This window comes from Malania oleifera, chromosome 3 (assembly GCF_029873635.1).
Source record: "Malania oleifera isolate guangnan ecotype guangnan chromosome 3, ASM2987363v1, whole genome shotgun sequence".
In the NCBI taxonomy this organism is placed as follows: Eukaryota; Viridiplantae; Streptophyta; class Magnoliopsida; order Santalales; family Ximeniaceae; genus Malania; species Malania oleifera.
In genome coordinates this window covers 3482809-3510190 of record NC_080419.1, presented here as the reverse complement: position 1 = coordinate 3510190, position 27382 = coordinate 3482809, and the positions used below count along the sequence as shown (strand labels likewise).

At 33.3% G+C, this 27382-nt stretch overlaps 2 pseudogenes; both read left to right on the top strand.

Moving 5' to 3' along the window:
* Positions 1-241: 241 nt before the first annotated feature.
* Positions 242-13885, top strand: LOC131150414 (desiccation-related protein PCC13-62-like; annotated as a pseudogene).
* A 10288-nt stretch (positions 13886-24173) lies between these two features.
* On the top strand, positions 24174-25981 carry LOC131150413 (desiccation-related protein PCC13-62-like; annotated as a pseudogene).
* Positions 25982-27382: the final 1401 nt, after the last annotated feature.

Sequence of the window (27382 nt, the reverse complement as noted above, 5' to 3'; positions counted from 1 at the left end):
CTTCCTGGAACTGGTGTGGTGCAGGGGAACGACGTGCAGGCTCTGTGTAGCTGGCTGAAGCATAGGAGGCCGAGAGTGATGGGGCTGTCCGGAGCTGGTGAAGATGACGGTAACGGTGGTGGTGACGGCAACGGAGTTGGTTTGCTGGAGAAGGTGTAGGGGCTACCGTGAACGACAACTGGCGCAGGATCCCCGGAAACTATGGCGGTGGGCGTCGTCGGAGTGTTGCTGAAGTAACCGGATGGTCTGGTGCAGAGGAGCTCGGGGCTCTGCCCTGTTATGGAGGGAGCCTCGGGTGGTTGGTGCTAGCAGCGGCCGTGCTCTGGGTCTGCTAGTGTATGGGTGGTGGCTGGGAGCAAGGTGGCCGGGAGCAAGGTGGTCGGAGATGAGGGGCTGGCAGGAAGAAGAAGAAGAAGAAGCTGGAGAAGCTAGAAAAGGTAGGCTTTTATTTTTTATTTTTTTGGTCTCCGGCCTATGCTGTGCCTGCGCTTGTTCGTGCGCTGCCACCCCATGAGAGATGCCAAAAGAGACCCTTTCTATAAAAAAAAAAAACCTAGAAACCCTACTTCTCTTTTCCTTTTTTGGTTTTTTGTATTTTATGGTATTTTTCTTTTTGGAAACAATATATATGAGTATAACTACTTATTATGGTAATAAGGAAATAATAATAATAATAATAATAATAATAATAATAATAATAATAATAATAATAATAATAATAATAATAATAATAATAATAAATAAAATAGAAGTAAAAATAAAAATAAAAGTAATAATAATAATTCTAATGAAAAATAATAATAATAATAATAATAATATAACTAATGAAAATTAATAATAATAATAATAATAAGAATAAATAAAATAATAAAAATACTAATAATATTAAAAATACTAATAATAATAATAATGATAATAAATATATTGGGCCGGGGTAAAAATGGGGTGTCTACAGCCTATTTAGTTTCATGATTCTAAAAATCTTCAGAAGACTGAACTAAATTAGCAGTCTTCTGAGGTCACGAGAACTATATATTTAATACTTTAAAAACCTTAACTTCAGAAATGGAAAATCTCAAAGATGAATTTAAGAGCTTATTGATAACTATAACATTGAAATAAATAAATAAATAATGACATTGTTGGCCAAAATCATAGGATAATTTGTACAAGGCCTAACTTTCTAAGGTTTGGAAAGCAATATGAAATGAAATCAAAAGAAAGAAAATCTGAAGCAAAATTGAGCTTATTGCATGAGAACTTTGATTAAGAAAAGATATTTGAGCAAAATGAGAGGTAGTTAAGATGAATAAAAAATACTTAAGAAACATGAGAAACAATTTGAACAAAATTATAGCACAATGCAATAATATGCTCCATGCTTATATGACATGCTGATATGCTACATACTCCTATACTGACATATATGATATCTATATTTTTCCAAAGAAATGATATTCACTTGACGTATATTGATGATCTTATGGCTCACTATACATTACAAATTTGAGCATGGAATTATTGAGCATGGTTATGAAGCATAAATCTTGGCATTGATATGATATTGGTATTGTAACGACCCGAAAAATAATGGTATTTAAATAATAAAGAAAGAGGGAAATAGAAACACTAACAGAAGGAGGCAGTCGACTTCGTCGACGAACGCTCCGCTTTCGTCTACGATATCAAACTTTGGGAAAAAAATACTCCAATAAATTTATCAGGGCCTCGTCGATGAATACAGGGGATTCGTCGGCGAAGGTACAGCAGGACCTCATCGACGAGGGCGAGCTTCGTCAATGAGAAAACACCAAAAGAAGAATTTGGGCTACTCTGAATTTCATCGATGAAGGGTAAGGTTCGTCAATGAAATTACTTAAGGACTCATCGACAAGATGACGTGGCTTGTTGATGAAGCCAACAGTATAAATAGCCCTAAACTCATTTTTAATCACAGAAATTTTCCGTAAACCCTCTCTCTCTCTACCCCTACGGCTCCTCCCTCTTCTTCCTTCGATCTCGGCCCCGTCAGTCGCCAGATTCACGATCTGAGGCCACCATGACACTCCTGACGGGGTTCTCTGCAAGTCTTCTAGAGTGGATCGTCGGTGGAACGAAGTTGAAGTTCATCCCAAATCCAGGGTAAGGTCTTTTATTCAATTTGTGGTCTTCTGACAGTTGTAGGAAATGATGTAGGCCAAGAAATATTGATATTCTGTTCTGGCAAATGTGGTTTTCAGGGTGTTAAGTGGAGAACCCTGTGGGTGTTGGACCTATTATTGTAGGGGGTTTTTAGTAGGAAATAGGTAAGGGAAGTATGCTATGCTAGGTTATTTGAGTATGTTTTTAGTATAAAATTATAAATGTTCCACTAGCGTATTGTTTACAGTAGAGATTTATACAGTTTATCAAATATGATTAATACGTGTTAAAATTTCTGTGTGGCTTGAGAATATAGATATAGTGCAGAAATATGCTTTACAGTATTTTCCAGAGATGTGTTTTACAGAATATACAGATATTAAATATATTTTACAGCAATTACAGAAATACCATGATTATACAATTTTATAGTACCATGACATACAAATTTATAGTTAATTACAAAAATACAATTGATATAGATACAGTTTCCTACAGCATCATGGTTTATATAGTTATTACAGAATCATGGTAAAACATATAGTCGTATATAGAGATGTATTATATAGTATCAGACCCTATTGGACCATACAGTTTACAGAGCATGATACCGTAGCTATATACAATTTATAGAGTGCAACCACCTATTCAGATAATACGTGGTATAAAGGTCAATCGCATAGAGCCCAAGAGTGGACAGGCTCCCCATCAGATATGGGTAGAGGAGGGCTGATCAGACTATGGAGTATAGTGATTTATTCCTAGTTGGCTAGCCATGGTAAATCCTGCCTACGGGCCGCACAACCCTATCATGAGGGGTTAAATCATGACACACAGTTATCTACAGGGAAGTTTACAGTTACTACTATGTTTATATAGGTTTACAGAAACAGAAAATATATATATATATATACATTAGCAGTATTTTGGGTAGAAACCTAAAGTATAAAAATGTTAAGCAACAGGTAAAAGATGAAGATTTATATCACTGGTTTTGTCCTATACAGATTCAGTGATACATGACTATATAGTAATAGATTTTCACTGTATTGTAACTCATTTGCCACACACTAGCAATAGCATATTTCGTCTTACTGAGCATTGGCTCATTCTAATTACTTTAACATTTTTCAGGTGATCCAGGTAGGCGAGCAGATCAGGCTCGCAGATAGAGGGGTCTTGATATTGCCCTGACAAGTAATGTGAGTATTTTGGGAGTATTTTTGTATAGCCCTAGCCAGTTGAGGGTATTTTGGAAAACAGACATATATGTATATTTTGGGAAACACTTTAGCACTCTGGTATTGTATATAATTACATATTGTTATCTTTATTTGATTTTTGCTTCTCGCTGCTTAGGCTGATGATTGGCTTTAATCCAATGTGGTATCAGAGTATTTTAAATGTTATAGTATATATAAAACAAAATAAAAACCGAGTTAAATAGCAGGTCGTTACAGGTATTATTCTTGATAATGGTATCCATGAGCACTTACATTGAAATAAATTAATGGCATGATAAATTTAAAATCACAAATGATATCATGATTCATGGAAATCATTGAAAATTATGATATACATTCTTTTGTACTTTTTCATGCTACTTTGAGACTTATTGTTAATCTTTTTATGCATGATAAATGCAAAGCTTCTATGTTTGAGCCTTCACTAAATCTATACTTTTAGCTTACGGTTGCTCAATCGCCTTCGTATTTATAAATTTTCTTATCTTACTTTTTTGATTGATGTCAAAAGGGGGACAAATTTTGGGCAAAAAAATTAAGCACAATACTGCATACTTAAGTTGATATATTGGTATTTGATCTTGTATGATGTGATTTTGATATATGAGCATGATATAGAAATTAATATTGAAGTTGATATTGACAATTAAAAATATTGTTAAGTTAATGCTTATTGTAAGAGGGAGCCTTTTTAAGGCTTACTCAGTTTTTTTTTTCCCTTATTTGTCATCATCAAAAAGGGGGAGATTGTTGGTCATACAAGACTTAAAATCTTGTTTTGATGATAACAAATAAGATGAACTTGACATATTTAGTTAAGTGATGATATTTCAGGACTCATGTATGAGAATACAAGGTCAAATGCTCATAAAGATCATTCAAAGCTTATACTTCAAAGAAAGATGAACAAATGAAGCTTAAAGAGTCAAAGGATGGATTCAAAAGATGTCCTAATAAAGCTTGAAGATTATGAGAGCATGGATGTTAAAGAGGACTTGCTAAAAACCTTAAAGTATATTAAAGCTTGAGGATAAGATTGAGCAAAAGAAAGACAAAGCAAGAGAGCCCAAAGAAAGAACAAGCATGAAGACTTAAGTGCTTAGAATGTCAAAAGTCCTACGAAGTCTTTATGTAAGTAATTCATGTTTAAATATCTTATGGAAATATGTTGAAAGCTCTTTAGGGGTATTCATTGACTTAGATACCATATTTAAAATCCCGGAAAACGTTTTATAGGAAATCAAAGCAAGAGAGCAAAAATGATTTTTGAAAACAAAAATGAAAAATCTAAATTTGGACTGCCCAGATGACTGAGGAGTACCCTTAGAAGACTAAAGAAATATGTCAAAATACTGAAGAATAAATTCAGTCTACTGAACAATTTTTTGGAGAAATCGTGAAGAGACAGTACGCCCTTAGAAGACTAAACCCTCAGTTTAGTCGTCTGAGTTGGGACTTTAGAAGTTTGAACTTTAGTTTAGTCATCTGACCCTGTGTCGAGTTCAAATTTTTTAGTGTGTTAAGGAACATCAGAAGATTGAACCCGATAGTTTAGTCTTCTGAACACTATTAATGGTTAGAAATTTTAAATGTTTTAAAATTCAAATAATGGTTTCTTGTGCCCTAAATTTTATAAAAACATGGAAGAATCTCCAAGTAATCTTGGGCAATACGAAATCACTTTTAGAAGCCTATAAATACATATTTTTGCAAATCAAATCATACGAAGAACAACAAAGAATTGAAAAATCTTTTGCATAGCTGAAAGAACAGCTTGCTATCTTGCTGCTCTCTCTTGCCCAAATCTTTGCACAATTGAATTGCTGAATTTCTGAAGTGCTGAACATCCTACTACTAAGTTCTGAGTTGCTAATTCTCATCAGGAAAAAACTCGGTGAATTCTTATTTGAGCTTCAATAGTATTTCAATTTGATATTTGAATATTGAAGTATCTAGTGCTTGAATTTGTACTAATCTACTCTTTGTGAGAGTATTATTGCACGCAGATGTTGTTTCTTGACGATTCTAGGTTGTTGGATCATTGACCGAGTGTGGGGTATCACTTGGAGAGGCATTGCTCTAACCTATTGAAGGAGTGACCGAGTGTGGGGTATCACTTGGAGAGGCGTTGCTCTAGCCTACTTAAGGAGTGTTTAAGTGTGGGGTATCGCTTGTAAAAGGTTTGTTCTGCCTAGAAAGGAATGGTGTAGTGGAATCCTTTTGTGGTATTGGATAAAGGTGAGGACGTAGGTTGGGGATAAGCCGAACCTCGTAAAAAACATGGTGTCACTCTCTTTCCTTACCCTATTTAAATTCTAGCATATATTAACTGCGTGGTTGTGTTTTAATTTTTGATCACATACACTACATGGATTGTATATTAAATAAAATAAAGATTAATTTGATTTTGGAATTTGCAGAAACCGAAAGGAAGTATGTTGGTTGATCAATATAAATTGCGAAAACCGTAAGAGAGTACGTTGATTGGTTAACACCCAAGACTTATTAACTTAAAGTTTATTTAAAGTCTAAGTTTTTGCAAAGAGTGTTGGATTTCATATTGTGTTTCATATTAAGAAATCAAATGCATCAATGCAAGGCTTAAATCAAACATATATTCATAGGGCTACAATCAAATACCTTGAGCAAAAAATTGCTAAAGTGCTGCAGATTGTATTGAGTGGTTGATTACTTTAAAGTTGATTGATTGGTTGGATGTTTGTTTAAGTTTTGTTGTGCTGTGTTGAAGTGTTGGATTGTGGATTGATTAAGAAACTAAGTTCTTTACTGTGTGTTTGATAATTTAACAAGAGGTCAAAGAATTCATAAAAAAATATTAAAATAAATTTTAATAATCCAATTCACCCCCCCCCCCTCTTGGGACAACTCCTTGACTTTCAGGTCCATCAGGGTTCTTAAACAATATAATGTGATTTATAAAGCAAAACAATAACACGATTTCTTTTTCAAAATTCGGTATAAAACTGTCATACTATAATTTTGTATATAAAATACTATAATACTGAAACTTAGTATAAAACACTATTACACTGTAGTTTTGTATAGAACACTATCATTCTATAACTTTATATAAAATGTTTTCATACTGTAGTTTTATATAGAACACTATCATTCTGTAACTCTGTATAAAAACTTTGTCATATCATAACTCTATATAAAACATTGTCATACTATTACTTTGTATTAAACATAGTCATTCTATAACTCTGTTAAATTCTATCATACTATAATTCTGTATAAAAACACTGTCATATCATTATTCTGTATTAATCTCATGCCACGCAATTTGAGTTAATAACTCATAATATAAAATTCTGCATGACATAACTATATTTTTTGCTGAAAAGTAATGGTGTAATCATCTCTAGGGTTTTACTCAACCTCAAAATACCTGATTCCCAAAAATATACATATAATAATAATAATTCAAAAATCTCATTTCCATAAGCCTAAATACTCAAAAAAACACATATATAATACTCTATGACTATATTCTTCATTTTAATCAGGTGAATTTTTAGAAAAAAGCTGACATAATCTATTTTCTTTGCCTTATCCCAGGAGTGGCGTGTACGATGCCCAAACCACGAAATCTCCCCGATTAAAACGTTGGTGGCCAAAATTGGAACTAGGGATATTTTTCATTCTTCAATCGGCACAGGTTTCGCCGAGAAAATTAAAGAGAGAGAGAGAGAGAGAGAGAGAGAGAGAGAGAGAGAGAGAGAGAGAGAGACGAAGAGTACAAGGAGAGAAAGAGAGTGGCGAGAGCAGAGGGTTGTTGAATCCTAACTCAATTTGAATTTAATTCATCAGGACGCATCCTAATGCTTCCTCATGTGTGTGTGTGTGTGTCTATATATATATTATATTATTTAATTAATAATAAATATTATATATATTATATAATAATATATTATTATATTATTTAATTAATAATAAATATAATTCATTAATTAATTAATTAATATTAATTTTATTTTTTATTTTTTTGGAATCACTACACTCACCCCGTGATTATCCAATGTTTTTCAGATGCCATGTGGAGTATAATAGTGATGAGAGTAGTGCAGCAGAAGCGTGGGTGGGATAGAAGGTTCTATTTAGAATAGATATTCAATAAATTTTTTTTTGTTGAGTCCAGAATTTTAGGGATATGAATTGTGCTATTAGAAATGATATTATTATATTGGGATAATTAGTACTCTAGTAATTTGTATTTGAGGTCTTCCACTGTATGAAAATATTATTATAGGTGGTATCAGAGTAATGAAATTTTTGGGTTATCATAAAGCATGCACAAAGGGAAAGCATAAAGGAAATCAAAGTGCAGCAGGGCAAACCGTTGACAATATAACCATCGACGGTTTGGAGCAATGTCTAAATGAATTTTCATTCCGTATAAAACCATTGAAGGGCAACAACCGGCTAATTAACCTAAACCACAAGTTAAGCGTGCAAGGCCTGTTGGTGCAAAACATAAAACTCCGAGAAGGAGAAAATTGAAATCTATAAGCACTCCAAAAAAAGTTAGAGAGGCAGATAATTCATTTGATATTTTCAAACTCATTTCTCCTAGAAAATGAAATTCCTATTATGGAACCTTCTGAAGAGGAATCTCTTGAAGAGAAAACTCCTAAAGTGACATCCCTTGAAAAGGGACAGGTACCTGGAAATAATAATGAGATCTCAATTCATTACATAGGAGAAATGTGGGATAGAAGTAAAGTCTTTGTCAACAACATATTTGCATATGCAATAGCTACTAATTAACATTACCTAAAGTAAAGAGGAACTTGGACCTAAATCTATTAATGAATGTTGATATAGAAGTGATTGAACAAAATGGAAAGAGACTATCACATCAAAATTAAACTCTCTATTGAAAAGATAAGTTTTTAAACTTATAGTCTAAACACTAGAAGATATCCAACCTGTTAGATACAAATGGATATTAATGCACAAGAAAAATGGAAATAATGAAATTAATCGATATAAAGCAAGGCTTGTGGCATAAGCTTTCTCGCAAAAACCTGGAATTAATTATTAGGAGACATATTCTACCGTAATAAATGGAACCACTTTCAGATTCTTAATTGGGCTAGTAGTCGCTAATCAACTGAGCATGCGTTTTATGGACATAGTAACAACATACCTATATGGGTCGATGCATAGTGAAATTTATATGAAAATCCCTGAAAAAATTTAAATTGCCTTAGGCAAAATCCATGAACTTTTATTCAATTAAACTCCAATGTTCTTCATATGGATTAAAGTAATTTGGACGCATGTGGTACAATCGATTAAGGTAGTATGTACCTTGTGAAAGAAGGATTCATAAATGATTCAATTTGTCCATGCATTTTTATTAAAAGATTAGAATTCGGATTTGCTATAATTGTTGTTTATGTTGATGATTTGAATTTAGTTAGGATTCCTAAAGAGCTCACTAAAACTACTAATTATTAACAGTAAAATTTGAGAAGAAAGATTTAGGAAAGACAAAATATTGTCTTGGCCTACAGATTGAACATGTAAATAGCGTAATTCTTATTCATCAATCTAAATATACCGAAATATATTAAGGCAATTATATATGGACAAAGTTCATCCTTTGGGATCTTCAATGATGGTACGATCACTTGATGTTCAAAATGATCCATTTCGACCTCATGATAAGGGAAAATTACTTAATCCTGAAGTACCATATTTAAGTGTTATCGGCTCTTTGATATATCTGGCCAATTGTACAAGACCAAACATTACATTTGTTGTAAATCTATTAGCAAGATATAACTATGCTCCTACACGGCGACACTAGAATGGAATTAAGCACATTCTACGATATTTGAGAGGTACATTTGATTTGGGTATATTCTACTCACTTGATTCGAAATCTCAACTAGTAGGATATGCAAATGTTGTATATCTATCTGATCCTATTAACACTAAATCTCAAACTTGATATGTACTTCTTTATGGAAAAACTATTATATCTTGGAAATCAATAAAACAAACAGTTACAGCAACATCCTCCAATCATTCTAAAATACTAGCTATCTATGAAACTAGTAGAGAATGCATGTGGCTCAGATCAATGCTTTCACATATCCAAGCAAATTATGGTCTTCAATAAATCAAGGGTATTCCAATAGTTTTATATGAAGACAAAGTTGCATGCATAGTTCAACTAAGAGGAGGATACATAAAGGGTGATAGAACAAAGCATATCTCTCCAAAATTCTTCTATACACATGAACTCTGGAAGAATGGTGATATAGATGTTCAGTAGATCCGATCAAGTGATAATCTAGCATATTTGTTCACCAAAACTTTTTCTACTATAACATTCAAGAAATTGGTTCATCTCATTGGAATGAGACATCCTAAAGATCTTAGTAGAAGGAATTTAAATATAGGTGGCATCCAAGGGGGAGTGTTGTGAAAAATATAAATGATTGTCACCACTTTATCTTCAACTGCTTCATCTTCCACTCTTTCATCTCCCACTCCTTCATCTTCCACCACCATAAATAATGTACTATCCTTATTGCCCTCTAAAAAGGGCCCTCTCCCCCTCTCATTTTTATATGCATACATAAGGCTTGGAGTAGGCATACGAATAGAAAGGATGAGAGAAAAGGAGAGATAGAAAGAATGAGAGAAATTTTGTACAATACTAGTTCCAAATCATCTTGTTATTTATCAATAGATGAGTCATTTCTTGTTATTGTTGACCTTATAGGTCACGCTCGGTTTTGATTATGACAAATACTCATTGAGTCTAATGGGTGTTTGAGGTTTTGTGCAGAAACTAAAATTTCCAAGATCGAGATGTGCACAAAGAGGAATTGAAGCTGAAGACCCATTTTATGATTGTATTGTATTTAATTCATATGCAAAGGGTGTGTAATAGTAAATAGGTCTTTGGTTTGTAATAAGTTCACACACATCACATGTGTGATAATACGTAAGCTCAAAACAAAACATAAACTAAAAGTGACCTTAGAATGACCTTAGGGTTCACCCTTCGGTCGACCAAACTTTTTTGGTGTCTTTTAATTGTACATAAATGACCCTAGGACACACACCATTGCACTTATGATTGTTGGGCATTTGAATAGGGTTTGTGTGTTTCAAGACAAGACCGAAATGCACACATTGTGCACTTTCGATCGACTAGCCAAGGCAGCTCATTCTGCCCCAGTCGACCGAAACAGGCCCGAGTCAACAGTTGACCAAGGCCCTGGTTGACTGAACCAGTATAGTTCAAAACCCCCCGATCGACCGAAACCCTGAGGTCAACAAATTAACCAACTGGTCGACCGAGAAAAAAATGAATACCAACTACCTAGTCGACTGAGGGTTCTCGGGAGAAATCCCAACTATCTGGTCGACCAAACCATTCAGATCAAAATGACCTGGTCGACCGAACCTCAGTAAAGTGGAAAATCGCCCACTTTCGGTCGACCGAGTCTTCAGTTCAAAAACATCCTAGTTAACCGAACCATATGAACTCTGGTCGACAAGACCTCTCGAGTTGTTCTGATTTTTACCACGGTTACACATTTTTAAACAGGGCTAATTAGGGTTAAAATGATCTTAAACAATATTAATAATACGCTACATGTCCTAACGGCTATAATTCTTCCAATGTCTATATATAGCCCATCATTTTCTAAAATTAGTATAAGATTAGCATATTTGATTAGGGAGAAATTCTCTGAAAATCCCAAAACCCATAATACTCATCGTTGAGCCTCCAACACTTATTCTTACCAGATCTTACCTCTCAAATACTTTTGTAAGTGTGATTTAAGTGTGGTTGTTATATAGGTTTGCTCTCCCTGCTCTACTTGATTGATATTATTTCTATTGAGAGCAAAACCTTAAGGACTCCTAGGAGACTTGGTTAATAAGTCTATCCTAAGGAGACCTTCTTAGATCTTCTAAGATTGCACCCTCATTGCAATATATTGAGAACATTGTATTTGTTTTTGTTTGCAAAATCCATTTAAAATCATTTTCAAATATCTAGTGTGCTTCATATTGAAAAATATATTTGAAGAGATATTTTTTTATGAGATAAAAATCTTTGTTGCTATATTCATTGACTTACATATTATTTGTTGATACAAAGATTAAATATATTTTGCAAACCAAGCATATACATTATTTGATATTTACATGCTTGAGACATCCTGCTAATTGAAATATTTGAGACTTGACATCTTTGTGTGAACTTATTGGCTGAATATCTTGTGATACAAAGATTGCTTAATTGATACTCTCACGCACTCATTACACTGATAGTAAATATATATATCTGAGAGTTGATAATCAAACATGAAAATCTAGATTCCTTGATATTTTCCTTACCTTTCCTTAATATTTTTTTTGTTTTAAAAAAGATCTTAAATGAACCAAAAAAAAAAAAAAAACACCCATATGTATTTGGACCAGAAGAACATATATATACATGCCAGTCATAAATACACGTTAAATTTTGAATTTTTCTGATCAAAAACTACATTTGACTCTGCATTAAATAAAAAATTATTAGCCATTCCCTCCTAGACCTTTATATACATGAACAAACACACAGACCATAAACTGAAAACCCAGAGAGAGAGAGAGAGACTTAGTTCTTGTAGCTATAAAGGTTATGGCCAATAGTGTTGCGGGGCTATTAAGCCTCATCTTCTTCTTGTGCCTAGGACAATCCTACGGTGCCAAACTGAGTGAGGGCATTTATGGCAATGACGTCCCACAAGAGGACGTGGATCTTTTGGAGTTCCCTCTAAACCTAGAGTACTTTGAGGCAGAGTTCTTCTCATGGGGGGCTTTGGGACATGGTTTGGACCAACTTGCCCCTAATTTGATAAAGGGAGGTCCCACCCCCACCGGCGCTAGGGTCGCCAAACTCGACCCTTTGATTCAAGACATCATTGCCTAATTTGCCTACCAAGAAATCAGGCACTTACGATATACTTACATAAATATATGATATATATATATGGTTTTGTGAAAGATTTTTATACATGAATTTCATATTCCAGCATACATGCATTTTTTTTTTTTTTTTCAATGACTTTAGGAAAAATTGGGGTGTCCGAACCCTTTAAACCATTTACCCCTTAACTTAGGACAATTTGTGCGCCTATAGTATACTTGAACCCTAGATCTTGTGAAAGGTCAAAGTCTCAATTATTACTTAAGTTACCTTAGTATTAACTTAATAATTATCAATTTCTAATCAATCATGTAACAATTTTTATTTTTAAGTTTACACACACACACACACACACACACACACACACACACACACACACACATATATATATATAAGGGATCATAATTGTAACCATCACTCTAAAGTCTTATGGTCCCTTTTCATGCATTATTTTAAATTTCATGAAAAATAATGTCATTTAATATCTATGAACTGATAAATAATTAACATGCGTTATGAAAAATAATGTCCTTCATTGCTTATGAAGTTGTATAAATTGGCAATGAGCAAGGGATTTTAAAATCTTTCATCTACCATTTCAATGTTTTAAAACATTATCTACTTTTGTTCAATTAATTTTATAATAATTTTATTTTTTTCACAAATGCCCGAGAAAGAAAATTAAAAATAAGATAGTTCAATCTCTGAAGTTGCATTTTTAATTTGCTACATGTATATATACGCAGGGCAATTCAAAGTACAGTAAAGGGATTTCCAAGACCTTTATTAGATTTTAGTGTGAACTCGTTTGCAATAGTGATAAATAGTGCCTTTGGACGAAAATTGGAACCACCCTTTGACCCTTGTGCCAACTCCATTAACTATCTCATTGCATCTTATGCAATTCCTTATGTTGGACTCACGGGCTATGTTGGAGCAAATCCTAAACTCAAAGGTGCTACTTACAAAAGGGTAAGTATGCAAACCCTACTCCCCCTATTACATTATGTATGGAAATTCTTTTTTAAAACTCAAAATTAAAAATCTAGTCCAAAATCACAAAAATAACCAACCCTAATCCCCCCCCCCCCCATTTTGTTATGTATATAAACCTTCTTATATGCGTTCATTCATGCATGTATATGTGCATATTTCAGCTTGTTGTTGGCCTTTTAGGCGTCGAGTCAGGTCAAGATGCTATCATTCGGACACTCCTTTACCAGCATGCACTAGAGAAGGTCAATCCTTATGGAATCTCAGTGGTAGAATTCACATTTCTAAGTTAAGGGACAAACTAGGGCACGAGGGCTTGAAAGATGAAGGGCTCGTAGTCTCTAAAGCAGAAGGAGCAGAACGACAAATTTCGGGCAATGTCTTAGCAAGAGGCGAGTACTCAGTTGCATATGCGAGGACTCTAGAAGAGATATTGAGAATTGTCTATGGCAACGGGGATGAACGTGTCCCTGGGTGGTTCTACCCGGAGGGAGGAAACGGCAACATTGCCAAATCTAGCTTGCATAAATCTTAAGGGAGAAACCACATTATATTGCGAAGTTCTAGAGCCTCAAGATCTATTTTTATAATGTTGGGATTGGACCCTATGCAATAATATTATAAAAATAAATTAATTGAAAATTAGTTTTAGGTCTTTTATTTCATATTGCATATTTATCATATAGATCTTTTATTTAATTAAGTACTATTTTAGGGGGAAAATATTATGATAGCTTCTTATTTTATGAAATTATATGGGAAGACAGTCCCCAATATTCATTAACATATTATCAACACACTTGCATTTGGCCCGAAATTTTTTTTTTTAAAAGGCCTTTAAGTGGTAGAATCCTTTTTGTTATTCTTAGTAAGGAAATAAGTCAGGTATACATCAAAAAAGGAAAATTCACCCAAAAAAAAGTTGATTATTATTTAAACTTTTCTAATTGCTATCTACTTAGAATCATTTGAAGGTCACAACCATTTGGTCATATAAATAATAATTGTTGACTTTTTTTTATTACATGTTCAAAAATGGTAACAACATACTTCTTGGATAAATAAATTAAGTAATTTTATAAATACAAATCCTTGTAGACGTGGTCCATTTTGTGGTTTTGTAGCAAGATCGAGTTAGGGTTAAATCTTTAAGTGACGTGGATATAGTTCATTAAGAAAATATTTAGAATAAATTATCTCTATACATGGAAGTTTGAAACTCATTAATTATATGATATCATACTAGTAACGTAGTACTTAAACTTGTATAAATGAAGGGTATGGATTGAGCATATTTCAACTATATGAATCTCACAATATTTTAATAAAATTAAATATTAAAATAATTAATATTGTACAATGAGTGCAGAGGTAATCCCCAAAATCACGAAGTAAATGAAAGTGTTAACTTTTCTAAAAAGGAGAAAGCCGAAGGAGAGTCGTTGATGCAGATGGTACACAATTCAACCCACCAGGACCAAAATGTTTGGTACCTTGACTCTGGAGCCAACAATCACATGACTAGTAGAAAGAACCTTTTTAATGAACTTGATGAGAAAGTTTAGGGAGACATATGATTTGGTGATCTCTCCAAAGTCCTAGTTCGAAGAATAGGAAATGTCCTAATTAAGAGGAAGGATGGAGACCTGACTCACTCGAAAAATGAGCAGCTCGAAAGCTATCCCAAGTATAGGAGTTACGTCGTGTAATATTAAGCCCAAGGGCTAGATCGTCTCCTCAGGGAATGCGTTTAATCTCAGATTTTACGTTCTTCCAATCCAAATTAAGAAGGTACTGAACTTGGTTCAGATTCTGGGTTTTTCAAGATTGTTCAATTTCACTTTTGATGAATTAAATGACACGTAATTTAAAATTCTAAACTAACATGCACTAAATAAAAGAAAACAAGAATAGAAACCTCACGTCTACTTAAAGAAACATTGGGACACGCATTAATAAAAACTGGAAACCTAAAACATGGAATTAAAACATGCAAGAATGGAAACTCTAATCTACCTAAGGAAACATCGAGACACGCACTAATTAAAAATGGCAACTTTGGACACGGAATTAAGAGCACACTATGAAAACTCAAACAGACACAAACATGCACTAAAAATCGAAACTTTAACAAAAATCGAGAATTCAAACCAAAATTTAGTATTTTGAAAACTTAAGAAATACGCAGACAATATATAAAAACACGAACTTTAACAAGAAGAAACCTAAACTAAATCAAACTTCAATTAAAAATTAAATTTTTTTTTAAGAGAAGAAAACAACTAAATTAATCTACTACTAATTTATGGGAAGACAAAACAAAACAAAACACAAGAAAAAAACACAATTAAATAACCATTACAAAATAAAACATTAAAACTCAAACTTGCAAATAACATAGATAAATAATAATAAACACAATAGTATCCATCAAAAGAAATAAATAAAGAAAGAAAGGAAAAAGAAGAAGAGAGAGAGAGAAATCCTTGAAGATGTGGATGTTGCTGTATGCTGTGGCAGAGGAGGATTGATGGTGTGTCACGGTTCTGCTGTTCCTACTCGGTTGCTGCTGTCTTCGGCTGTGTTACTGCTGGCCTCTGCTATGTTCGTATGAGCTGTGTGCTCTGGCAGTAGCAGAGGAGCTGCTGTGTGAAGCCGCGGCTGCTGCTGCTGTGCGTGGTGTGTGGCAGCAAGGGTTGCAGCAGCTGGTGTGCTCGGGTGGACTAGCAGGGGACAGCAGGGAGGGCTCTCGGGTTTGGCTAGAGCAGAGGGAGTTTTAGGAGGAAAACAGAGGAGGAAGAAGATGGGAAAGGAAAAGAAGAAAAAGGAAAAAGAAGAAGAGAAATAATGGAAGATAGAAAGGCTAAAAGAAATACCAAAAGAGAAGACAGGAAAAGCAAAGAAAAGTAAGGAAAAGAGAAGAAGAAGAAGAAGAAGGAGAAGAAGAAGAAGAAGAAGAAGAAGATGAAGAAGAAGAACAGAGGCAGCGTGAAAAGCCCCCACGGGCTGCCTTCCCAAAAGAAGAAGGAGGAAGAGAAGATTTAAAGGGGATGGGGAAAAGCCCTATGACCCGAATTACCCAACCCGACCCGTTTGCAACAAGTTGACCCAGCAACTTGATTTTTTCATTTTTTTAATTCTCTATTCGTTGCAAATTCTGCTCTTCTGGAGCCCGTATCTCACAAAACTCAAAACACTAAAGTTGTAGATCATCCTTTCCTATTTCTTCAAAAACTTGAATCATCTCAATCAGAGCTTGGACGGAAAAGTTATGCATGAAATACGAACAAGTGTCGGTTTTGGTTCCCGGGAATTTTCCTGCGACAAAAAATTACCAAAACTTCATAAATAGTGCAATAAAGTTCAAGAATGATGATTTTGGCATTTTATTAAAATATTGGACAATTTTAGATATTTAATTAAAAATATAAACCGTAAAGTTCAGGTTAAACGTCCAATTACGCGGTTTCGGTGCGTAATCAAGACCATGCTTTTATCTTACTCTTTTTTATTGATGTCAAAAGGGGGAGAAATTTTGGGCAAAAAAATTAAGCATAATACTGCATACTTAAGTTGATATATTGGTATTTGATCTTGTATGATGTGATTTTGATATATGAGCATGATATAGAAATTAATATTGAACTTGATCGTGATAATTGCAAATATTGTTAAGTTAATGCTTATTGTAAGAGGGAGCCTTTTTAAGGCTTACTTAATTTTTTGCTCCTTATTTGTCATCATCAAAAGTAGGGAGATTGTCGGCCTTATAAGGCTTAAAATCTTGTTTTGATGATAACAAATGAGATGAACTCAATATATTTAGTTAAGTGATGATATTTCAGGACTCATGTATGAGAATACAAGGTCAAATGCTCATAAAGATCATTCAAAGCTTATACTTCAAAGAAAGATGAACAAATGAAACTTAAAGGGTCAAAGGATGGATTCAAAAGATGTCCTAATAAAGCTTGAAGATTATGAGAGCATTCATGTTAAAGAGGACTTGCTAAAAACCTTAAAGTATATTAAAGCTTCAGCACAAGATGGAGCAAAAGAAAGACAAAGCAAGAGAGCCCAAAGAAAGAACAAGCATGAAGACTTAAGTGCTTAGAATGTCAAAAGTCCTATGAAGTCTTTATGTAAGTACTTCATGTTTAAATATCTTATGGAAAAATGTTGAAAGCTCTTTAAGGGTATTCATTAACTTAGAGACCATATTTAAAACCCCAGAAAATGTTTTATAGGAAATCACAGTACGAGAGCAAAAATGATTTTTGAAAATAAAAATGAAAAATCTGAATTTGGTCTGCCCAGACGACTGAGGAGTACCTTCAGAAGACTGAAGAATAAGTTCAGTCTACTGAACAATTTTTTGGAGAAATCATGAAGACGCAGTACGCCGTTAGAAGACTGAACCCTCAGTTCAGTCGTCTGAGTTCGGACTTCAGAAGTCTAAACCAACAATTCAGTTGTCTGACCCTATGTCTAGTTCAAATTTTTTAGTGTGTTAAGGAACATCAGCAGACCAAACCCGATAGTTTAGTCATTTGAACACTATTAACGGTTAGAAATTTTAAATGTTTTAAAATTCAAATAATGGCTTCTTGTGCCCCAAATTTTCTAAAAACTTGGAAGATACTCTAAGTAATCTTGGGCAATATGAAATCACTTTTAGAAGCCTAAATACATGGTTCTGCATATCAAATCATGTGAAGAACAACGAAGAACTGAAAAATATGTTGCATAGCAGAAAGAACATCTTGCTATCTTGCAACTCTCTCTTGCCCAAATCTTTGCACAACTGAATTGTTGAATTTTTGAAGTGCTGAACATCCTACTATTGAGTTCTGAGTTGCTAATTCTCATCTATAAAGAACTTGGTGAATTCTTATTTGAGCTTCAATAGTAATTCAATTTGATATTTGAATATTGAAGTATCTATTGCTTGAATTTGTACTAACTTGCCCTTTGTGAGAGTATTATTGCACGCAGATATTGTTTCTTGTTTCTTGACGATTCTAGGTTGTTCAATCACTGACCGAGTGTGGGGTATCACTTGGAAAGGCAATGCTCTAGCTTATCGAAGGAGTGACCAAGTGTGGGGTATCACTTGGAGAGGCATTGCTCTAGCCTACTTAAGGAGTGTTTAAGTGTGGGGTATCGCTTGTAAAAGGTTTGTTCTGCCTGGAAAGGAATGGTGTAGTGGATTCCTTTTGTGGTATTGGATAAAGGTGAGGACGTAGGCTGGGGATAAGCTGAACCTCGTAAAAAACGTGGTGTCACTCTCTTTCCTTACCCTCTTTGAATTCCAGCATATATTAACTGTGTCGTTGTGTTTTAATTTTTGATCATATACACTATGTGGATTGTATATTAAATAAACTAAAGATTAATTTGATTTTTGGATTTATGGAAACCGAAGGGAAATATGTTGGTTAATCAATATAAATTGCGGAAATCGTAAGAGAGTACGTTGATTGGTTAACAGCCAAGACTTATTAACTTAAAGTTTATTTAAAGTCTAAGTTTTTAGAAAGAGTGTTGGATCTCATATTGTGTTTCATATTAAGAAATCAAATTCATCAATACAGGGATTGAATCAAACATATATTCACAGGGTTACAATCAAATACCTTGAGCAGAAAATTGCTAAAGTGCTGCAGATTATATTGAGTGGTTGATTACTTTAAAGTTGATTGATTGGTTGGATGTTTGTTTAAGTTTTGTTGCATTGTGTTGAAGTGTTGGATTTTCGATTGATTAAGAAACTAAGTTCTTTGCTGTGTATTTGATAATTTAACAAGAGGTCAAAGAATTCATAAAAAGAATTTAAATAAATTTTAATAATCTAATTCACCCCCCCCCCCTCTTGGGACAACTCCTTAACTTTCAAGTCCATCAGGGTTCTTAAACAATATAATGCGATTTATAAATCAATACAATAACATGATTTCTTTTTCAAAATTCAGTATAAAACTGTCATACTATAATTTTGTATATAAAATACTATAATACTAAAACTTAATATAAAATACTATTACACTATAGTTTTGTATAGAACATTGTCATTCTGTAACTCTATATAAAATGCTCTCATACTGTAGTTTTATATAGAACGCTATCATTCTGTAACTTTATATAAAAACTTTGTCATATCATAACTCTATATAAAACATTGTCATACTATTACTTTGTATTAAACACGGTCATTCTATAACTCTGTTAAATTCTATCTTACTATAATTCTATATAAAAACACTGTCATATCATTATTCTGTATTAATCTCATGCTTCACAATTTGAGTTAATAATTCATAATATAATATTCTGCCTGAGATAACTATATTAACTGCTGAAAAGTAACGGTGTAATCATCTCTAAGGTTTTACTCAACCTCAAAATACCTGTTTCCCAAAAATATAGAGATAATAATAATAATTCAAAATTCTCATTTCCACAAGCCTAAATACTCAGAAAACACATATATAATACTCTATGACTATATTCTTCAATTTAATTGGGTGAATTTTTAGAAAATATCTCACATATTCTATTCTCCTTACCCTATCCCGGGAGTGATGCCTACGACACCCAAACCACGAAATCTCCCTGATTAAAACGTTGGTGGCCGAAACTAGAACCAGGGATACTTTTCATTTTTCAATCAGCATAGGTTTCACCAAGAAAATTGAGGAGAGACAGAGAGAGAGAGAGAGAGAGAGAGAAGAGAGAGAGAGAGAGAGAGAGAGAGAGAGAGAGAGAGAGAGAGAGAGAGAGAGTGGCGAGAGCACAAGGGGTTGAATCCTAACTCAATTTGAATTTAATTCATCAGCAAGCATCCTGATGCTTCTTGGTGTGTGTATATATATATATTATAATAATATATTATTATTAATTATTTATTAGATATAAATGGCGAGAGCACAAGGGGTTGAATCCTAACTCAATAATTAATTCGCAAGCATTGATGATCTTGGTTGTAATATTATATTATATAATTTATTATTTAATTAAATAAATATTTAATAAAATTAATTTTTTTTTATTTTTTTTCGAATCACTACACTCACCTCGTGATTATCTAATATTTTTTAGATGCCATGTGGAGTATAATAGCGATCAGAGTAGTGCAGCAGAAGCGTGGGTGGGATAGAAGGTTCTATTTAAAATAGATATTAATTAAATTTTGTTTTCTTGAGTCCAGAATTTTAGGGATATGAATTGTGCTATTAGAAATGATATTATTATATTGGGATAATTAGTACTCTAATAATTTGTATTTGAGGTCTTCCATTGTATGAAAATATTATTATAGGTGGTATCAGAGTAGTGAAATTTTCGAGTTGTCACAAAGCATGCACAAAGGGAAAGCATAAAGGATATCAAAGTGCAATTGGGCAAACCGTTGACAATAACCCTATAACCATCGACGGTTTGGAGCAATGTCTAAATGAATTTTCATTCTGTATGAAACCATTGAAGGACAATAGCTGGCTAATTAACCTAAACCGCAAGTTAAGCATGGAAGGCATATTGGTGCAAAACATAAAACTCCGAGAAGGAGAAAATTGAAATCTATAAACGCTCCAGAAAAAGTTACAGTGGCAGATAATTCATCGATGTTTTAAAACCTGTTTTCCCTGGAAAATGAAATCCCTCTTATGGAACCTCCTGAAGAGGAATCTCATAAAGAGAAAACTCCTAAAGAGACATCCCTTGAAAAAGGACAGGTACTTGGAAATAATAATAAGATAAGTCTTTGTCAACAACATATTTGCATATGCCTGAGCTACTATTTAACATTACCTGAAGTAAAGAGGGTCCTGGACCTAAATTTGTTAATAAATGTCGATATAGAAGTGATTGACCAAAATGGAAAGAGACTATCACATCAAAATTAAACTCTCTATTTTAAAGATAAGTTTTTGGACTTATAGTCTAAACACCAGAAGATATCCAGCCCATTAGATACAAATGGGTATTTATGCACAAGAAAAATGGAAATAATGAAATTAATCGATATAAAGCAAGGCTTGTGGCACAAAGTTTCTCACAGATCCCGGAATTGATTATGACAAGACATATTCTACCGTAAGGGATGGAACCACTTTTAGATTCTTAATTGGGCTAGCAGTCGCTGATCAATTGAGCATGCGTTTTATGGACATAGTAACAATATACCTATATGGGACAATGCATAGTGAAATTTATATGAAAATCCCTGAAAAAATTTAAATTGCCTCCAGCAAAATCTAGAAACTTTTATTCAATTAAACTCCAATATTCTTTATATGGATTAAAATAATCTGGACACATGTGGTACAATCGATTAAGTTAGTACGTACCTTGTGAAAGAAGGATTCATAAATGATTCAATTTGGCCATGCATTTTTATTAAAAGATTAGAATTCGGATTTGCTATAATTGTTGTTTATGTTGATGATTTGAATTTAGTTGGTATTCCTGAAGAGCTCACTAAAACTACTAATTATTTAATAGTAAAATTTGAGAAGAAATATTTAGGAAATACAAAATATTGTCTTGGCCTACAAATTAAACATGTAAATAGCGTAATTCTTATTCATCAATCTAAATATGCTGAAAATATATTAAGGATATTATATATGGACAAAGTTCATCCTTTGGGATCTCCAAAGACGTTGCGATCACTTGATGTTCAGAGTGATCCATTTCGACCCCATGATAAGGGGGGAAAATTACTTAATCTTGAAGTACCATATGTAAGTGTTATCGGCTCTTTGACATATCTGGCCAATTGTACAAGACCGAACATTACATTAGTAGTAAATCTACTAGCAAGATATAGCTATGCTCCTACTCAGTAACACAGGAATGGAATTAAGCACATTGTACGCTATTTGAGAGGTACATTTGATTTGGGTATATTCTACTCACATGATTCGAAATCTCAACCAGTAGGATATGCAGATGTTGTATATCTATCTGATCTTATTAACACTAAATCTCAAACTGGATATGTATTTCTTTACGGAAAAATAATTATATCTTGGAAATCAATAAAACAAACAATTATGGCAACATCCTCCAATCATTCTAAAATGCTAGCTATCCATGAAACTAGTAGAAAATGTATATGGCTCAGATCAATAATTTCACATATCCAAGAAAATTATGGTCTTCAATAAATCAAGGGTATTCCAACAGTTTTATATGAAGACAACGTTGCATGCATAACTCAACTAAGAGGAGGATACATAAAGGGTGATAGAACAAAGCATATCTCTCCAAAATTCTTCTATACACATGAACTCTGGAAGAATGGTGATATAGATGTTCAGCAGATCCGATCAAATGATATTCTAGCATATTTGTTCACCAAAACTTTGTCTGCTATAACATTCAAGAAATTGGTTCATCTCATCAGAATTAGACATCTTAAAGATCTTAGTAGAAGGAATTTATATATAGGTGGCATCCAAGGGGGAGTAGTGTGAAAAATATAAATGACTGTCACCCCTTTATCTTCAACTACTTCATCTTACACTCTTTCATCTTCCACCCCTTCATCCTCCACCACCATAAATAATGTACTATCCTTATTGCCCTCTAAAAAGGGCTCTCTCCCCCTCTCGCTTTTATATGCATACATAAGGCTTGGAGTAGGCATACGAATAGAAAGGATGAGAGAAAAGGAGAGATAGAAAGAATAAGAGATATTTTGTACAATACCAGTTCCAAATCATCTTGTAATTCCCCCCAAGATAGTGAAGTTTTTTATCACATCTGCCCATGGAATAGGCATAGCCAAACCGCATAAAAGTTATGTCTCGTCTCTAGTTATTTTTCTATTTTTGTCTCTATTTATTTTCTACATCTTTTATTACAGATTAGTAAACATTTGACCAAATCATAAATCAAGAAAAATAAATTATATATTAATTTTATTGACTACCGTTTTTTTTCTATAGGACAATAATTTATTTTTGGGTCAAAAGTCATTTTGAAAAAGATAATAAGCATTAACGTGTGTGTGTGTGTGTGTGTGTGAGAGAGAGAGAGAGAGAGAGAGAGAGAGTTATGGTCAATGTAATATATTTATCAATAGATGAGTCATTTCTTGTTATGCATATTGGGTCAAAATTCATATTTATAATGGAGGTATTAAAACGGTTGAAAAAAATGGACATATACTTAAAAAATGAACATAATCTAGATGCAGGATCCACCTAGGAACTCACAAATTTAAATCTTAGAAAAAATAAACAAAGGCTCCATTTCGAATATATTTAGAACATGTTTTAATCAAGGGTTTTGTATGAGAAAATAAAAGAAGAGAAAATTAAGTAGAAAAATTAATTTTCTTTATATTTTCTTTCTCCTTCAAATGCTATAAAAAATGAGAATTGATTTTAATATAACTAAAAATTAGGAAAAACTAAATATTATTGATGAGTAAAATCAAAATTTTATTCATAGATTTGGCATAATTTTTATTTTCTTTTTCACTTTACTTGATAATCAAACATGAAAATCTAGATTCCTTGATATTTTCCTTACCTTTCCTTAATATTTTTTGAGTTTTAAAAAATATCTTAAATGAACCAAAAAAAAACACCCATATGTATTTGGACCAAAAGAACATACATATACATGCCATTCATAAATACACGTTAAATTTTGAATTTTTCTGGTAAAAAACTGCATTTGAGTCTGCATTAAATTAAAAAATTATAAGCCATTCCCTCCTAGCCCTATATATACGTGAACAAACACACAGACCATAACCAAAAACCTAGAGAGAGAGAGAGAGAGACTTAGTTCTTGTAGCTATAAGGGTTATGGCCAATAATGTTGTGTGGCTATTAAGCCTCATCTTCTTCTTGTGCCTAGGACTGTCCTACGGTGTCGAACTGAGTGAAGGCATTTATGGCAATGACGTCCCACAAGAGGACGTGGATCTTTTGGAGTTCCCTCTAAACCTAGAGTACTTTGAGGCAGAGTTCTTCTCATGGGGGGCTTTGGGACGTGGGTTGGACCAACTTGCCCCTAATTTGACAAAGGGAGGTCCCACCCCCACTGGCGCTAGGGTCGTCAAACTCGACCCTTTGATTCAAGACATCATTGCCCAATTTGCCTACCAAGAAATCGGGCACTTACGATATACTTACATAAATATATGATATATATATATATATATATATATATATATGGTTTTGTGAAAGAGTTTTATACATGAATTTAATATTTCCCGCATACACGCATGTTTTTTTTTTTTTTTCAATGACTTCAAGAAAAATTGGGGTGTCAGAACCCTTTAGACCGTTTACCCCTTAACTTAGGAGAATTTGTGCGCCTATAGTAGACTCGAACCCTAGATCTTGTGAAAGGTCAAAGTCTCAATTATTACTTAAGTTACCTTAGTATTAACTTAATAATTATCAATTTCTAATCAATTATGTAACATTTTTTATTTTCAAGTTTACACACACACACACACTTATATATATAAGGGCTAATAATTGTAACCTTCACTCTAAAGTTTTATGGTCCCTTTTCATGCATTATTTTAAATTTCATGAAAAATAATGTCATTTAATATCTATGAATTGATAAATAATTAACATGCGTTATGAAAAATAATGTCCTTCATTGCTTATGAAGTAGTATAAATTGGCAATGAGCAAGGGATTTTAAATTCTTTCATCTACCATTTCAATGTTTTAAAACATAATCTACTTTTGTTCAATTAATTTTAAAATAACTTTATTTTTTTCACAAATGCTTGAGAAAGAAAATTAAAAATAAGATAGTTCAATCTCGGAAGTTGCATTTTTAATTTGCTACATGTATATACACACAGGGCAATACAGAGTACAGTAAAGGGATTTCCAAGACCATTATTAGATTTGAGTGTGAACTCGTTTGCAACAGTGATAAATAGTGCCTTTGGACGAAAATTGGAACCACCCTTTGACCCTTATGCCAACTCCATTAACGATCTCATTGCATCTTATGCAATTCCTTATGTTGGACTCACGGGCTATGTTGGAGCAAATCCTAAACTCAAAGGTGCTACTTCAAAAAGGGTAAGTATGCAAACCCTCATCCCCCTATTACATTATGTATGGAAATTCTTGTTTAAAACTCAAAATTTAAAATCTAGTCCAAAATCACAAAAATAACCAACCCTAATCCCCCCACCCATTATGTTATGTATGTAAACCTTCTTATATGTGTTCATTCATGCATGTATATGTGAATATTTCAGCTTGTTGCTGGCCTTTTGGGCGTCGAGTCAGGTCAAGATGCTGTCGTTCGGACACTCCTTTACTAGCATGCACTAGAGAAGGTCAATCCTTATGGAATCTCAGTGGCAAAATTCACCGATCGGATTTCTAAGCTAAGGGACAAACTAGGGCACGAGGGCTTGAAAGATGAAGGGCTCATAGTCTCTAAAGCAGAAAGAGCAGAAGGACAAATTTCGAGAAATGTCTTAGCAGGAGACGAGTACTCAGTTGCATATGCGAGGACTCCAGAAGAGATATTGAGAATTGTCTATGGCAGCAGGGATGAACGTGTCCCTAGGGGGTTCTACCCTAAGGGAGGAAACGGCAACATTGCCAAATCTAGCTTGCGTAAATCTTGAGGGGGAAACCACATTATATTGGGAAGTCCTGGAGCCTCAAGATCTATTTTTATAATGTTGGGATTGGACCCTATGCAATAATATTATAAAAATAAATTAATTGAAAAATAGTTTAAAGTCTTTTATTTCATATTGCGTATTTATCATATAGATCTTTTATTTAATTAAGTACTGTTTTAGGGGGAAAATATTATGCTAGCTTCTTATTTTATGAAATTATATGGGAAGATAGTTCCCAATAATATTAACATATTATCAACACACTCGCATTTGGCCCGAAATTTTTTTTTTAAAGGCATTTATGTGGTAGAATCCTTTTTGTTATTCTTAGTAAGTAAATAAGTCAGATATACATCAAAAAGGAAAATTCACCAAAAAAAACTTGATTATTGCTGAAACTTCTCCAACTGCTATCTGCTTAGAATCATTTGAAGGTCACAGCCATTTGGTCATATAAATAATAACTACTGACTTTTTTTTATTACATGTTCAAAAATGGTAACAACATACTTCTTGGATAAATAAATTAAGTAATTTTATAAATACAAATCCTTGTAGACGTGGTCCATTTTGTGGTTTTGTAGCAAGATCGAGTTAGGGTTAAATCTTTATGTGATGTGGATATAGTTCATTAAGAAAATATTTAGAATAAACGATCTCTATACATGGAAGTTTGAAACTCATTAATTATATGATGTCATACTAGTAACGTAGTACTTAAACTTGTATAAATGAAGGATATGGATTGAGCATATTAAAATTGTATAAATCTCACAATATTTTAATAAAATTAAATATTAAAATAATTAATATTATACAATTAATAATCTTTAAATTTTATGTAGAACAACTTTTGTAACTATTTTTCTTGATTGTTAATATGCTCTTACCAGGACTACTGTTGTACAGTCCCAAAAACAAGAAAAAAATACATAAGAGAACTCGCCACTCCATATATGTGTCTATATTTTAAATATTAAATATGTATCAAATTAAGCATATATTTATTTATTTTTATTTTTTTTTATAAGCCGAGGACTCCAACCATCATTGCGTCACTTTGGACACTATGGTGCGGTACCAAACCCGAGCGGGTGAAAGTCGTTTTCCTATTGACATACCCCTGGTAATTCACGGTGTAATGCCTCAAGGGAGAATTAAACTCGTGACCTTTGGGGTCACCAAAGTCACAAATCGCTCTTACTACTTGAACTGACCTGGCTAGACGATCATATATTTATTAATATCAGATATATAATTTAAAAGATGAATTTATTGTTGAAAATTAAACTTGACTGAGGATGGCCGGAAGCCCACCTCTGTTGAATTTGGGCACCTCACCAACCATCCCACCATTATTGATTATACTATTTTAGAAATTGTTATAAATAGATGTGTGTG